Source organism: Macrobrachium nipponense, chromosome 15 (assembly GCF_015104395.2).
Source record: "Macrobrachium nipponense isolate FS-2020 chromosome 15, ASM1510439v2, whole genome shotgun sequence".
Classification (NCBI taxonomy): domain Eukaryota; kingdom Metazoa; phylum Arthropoda; class Malacostraca; order Decapoda; family Palaemonidae; genus Macrobrachium; species Macrobrachium nipponense.
In genome coordinates, this window is record NC_087208.1 from 39,222,384 (window position 1) to 39,225,215 (window position 2,832).

Consider the following 2,832-nt stretch of genomic DNA (forward strand, 5'->3'; position numbering starts at 1 on the left):
TTCAGCACGCTGCACTGCTGAAATGCCTGACGGAGGGCTTCTACCTCATTCTCGGCGTCGACTTGAACAAAGATGTCGTCGATATATCGTCCATATCTGCGGGGTGCTGCATCCTAGCGAAGGACTCGTTCCTCCACGGTTCCCATGTAAAAGTTAGCGAAGAGTACCCCAGTGGGGAGCCCATCGCTACGCCGTCCTTTGGCGGTACATCTGTCCTCGGTGGGTGGAGAAAGGGGCCTTCTTCGTGCAGATCTCCAGCAGCGTACGGAGCGAGGCTTCGGGTATGTTGAGGGGCGCCGTCGACTGACTCCTGTAGACACGCTCAAGGATGATGTCAATGGTTTCGTCGACAGGCACGTTCGTAAACAGGGACTCTACGTCCAGCGAGGCGATAATCCCGGTTGCCAGGGGCGCCTCCTTGATGACTTCTAGGAATTCTACTGACGACTGCAGGCTGTACCGACTCGGGACGTAGGGGTCAAAATTTGGTTAAGACGTTTAGCCAAGGCGTAAGTAGGGGCGGGCGTCTGGCTGATGATCGGCCGGAGGGGGTTCCTGGTTTGTGAGTTTTTATGTTACCGTATAGATAACCCAGGCTGTAGTCTCCTTGTATGGGCGGGAGATGGACAGCGTTAGTCGCAAGCATTCACCTACACTGATGACCCCGTTGCCTCCCTCTTGATGTCGTCCTGTCGGGTTTCTTGTCAGGCGCTCGAACTTGCTCTCGTCGGACAAAAAATGGCATCCAGCTTCTCGTGGTATTCAGCAGTGTCAATCAAGACGAAGGCTGCCGTCTTGTCCGCGCGCCGCACCGTGATGTTCTCCTTCTCCCTTCAGTTCCTTCGCCGCTTTCTTCATCTCCTTGGTGAGGATCCCCGCTGGAGTGCGAGCCCCTCTCCGTAAGGGTCTTCAGCAAGTAGGAGGGGTTGAAGGGCGTCGGTAGTTCTCACAATGCTCCGAGCTTCGAGCTGCTGGATGGAGTCGAGGAGCAACTCGATTTCGAGTCTCTTGGTCGTGAGGTCTGGGTCTCGAAATGAAGTGGCAATTAAGGACGCCCCTGGCACCGGGATTATCGCCTCGCTGGACGTAGAGTCCCTGTTACGAACGTGCCTGTCGACGAAACCATTGACATCATCCTTGAGCGTGTCTTACAGAGTCAGTCGACGGCGCCCCTCAACATACCCGAAGCCTCGCTCCGTACGCTGCTGGAGATCTGCACGAAGAAGGCCCCTTTCTCCACCACCGAGGACAGATGTACCGCCAAAAGGACGGCGTAGCGATGGGCTCCCCACTGGGGGTACTCTTCGCTAACTTTTACATGGGAACCGTGAGGAACGAGTCTTCGCTAGGATGCAGCAACCAGCAGATATGGACGATATATCGACGACATCTTTGTTCAAGTCGACGCCGAGAATGAGGTAGAAGCCCTCCGTCAGGCATTTCAGCAGTGCAGCGTGCTGAATTACACTGTTGAATACAGCACCGACGATCGGCTCCCCTTCCTCGACGTCCTTGTGAGTAAGACGGAAGACGGCCTCCGTACTTCCGTCTACACAAAGAAAACCAACCTAGGACTTTGCCTCAATGGTGACAGCGAGTGCCCCGCCAGATTCAAAAGCACGACCGTCAGGGGCCTTCGCAGGAGAGCCCTCTCCCACTGCTCGACCTGGCAGGACACTCATCAGGAACTCGACCGCGCCTCCCAAGTACTCGTAAATAACGGGTATTCAAATAAATTAATAAGCAGAGAAGTCCGTACAGCCCTGGAGAAATGGTACGGTAGTGAGAGCCCGCAACCCCGCCCCAGGATAATATCAAGCTGTATTATAAAGCCTTCATGAGCTCACATTACCGTGAAGAAGAGACTCAGTCAAGAAATTATTTCTGAAAATGTATCCCCGACCGACGACACCAAAAATATCGACCTAATTATCTACTACCAGAATCGGAGGACGCGCGACCTAATTATGAAAAATAACCCCTCTCCACAGGTACGAGACCCCCTGAAGCAGACGCATGTGGTGTACCAGTATACATGCCCAGTCCGCGGTTGCAGCGGCGCTACGTTGGTTTATGAACTACCATGCGCCTGTCGAAGAGACTCTCGTGCCACGCCCAAGAGGGGGCTATCAAAAATCACGCACGCACCAAACATCAAGAGGCCATCTCCCGGGAATGTGATCATCCAAAACACGAAGATCATCGGAAGGCCCCTGATGCCCGTCGGTTACGCCTGCTGGAGGCGCTTCTTCATCCAGCAAATAAGACCTACACTAAATACGACGCAGGAAGAATTCTCCTCCCTACGAGTATGAGAAGACCTGCCACCAACAATGACACCACCGAGCACGACAACTCCACGGAAGACGACGCCACCGAACGAGATACTCCCGCAAGCCAATCATAATCAAGTTAGCCGTGACGTCCCGCAGCATAGCGAAACGCCCATCGACGTAACCGCGCCGCTAAGGAGGTCTAGGCGGCTGCAGGACTTACAGTATCGAAACCATCAACGCATGGAAAGTGGCTTGAGACCCGGTTCAGCCACCAATGAAAACGAAGACCTACCGCCACCAGCCAATAGTAGATCAGCATGGGGCGGTTCCCCTGCTGTCAACTCCAAATATAAACGAGGACGGACACCGCTTCAAGATCAGTCCACCCTCAGCTTCCCAGCCCGAGGATGTCTGGCAGCTCCAGACGAAAGCTCGCTTCAAGAAAGAGAGAGAGAGAGAGAGAGAGAGAGAGAGAGAGAGAGAGACATATATATATATATCGTTAATGACTTGATAACTATGGTATCATAGTTTATCTGTAAAATTCAAAATATAT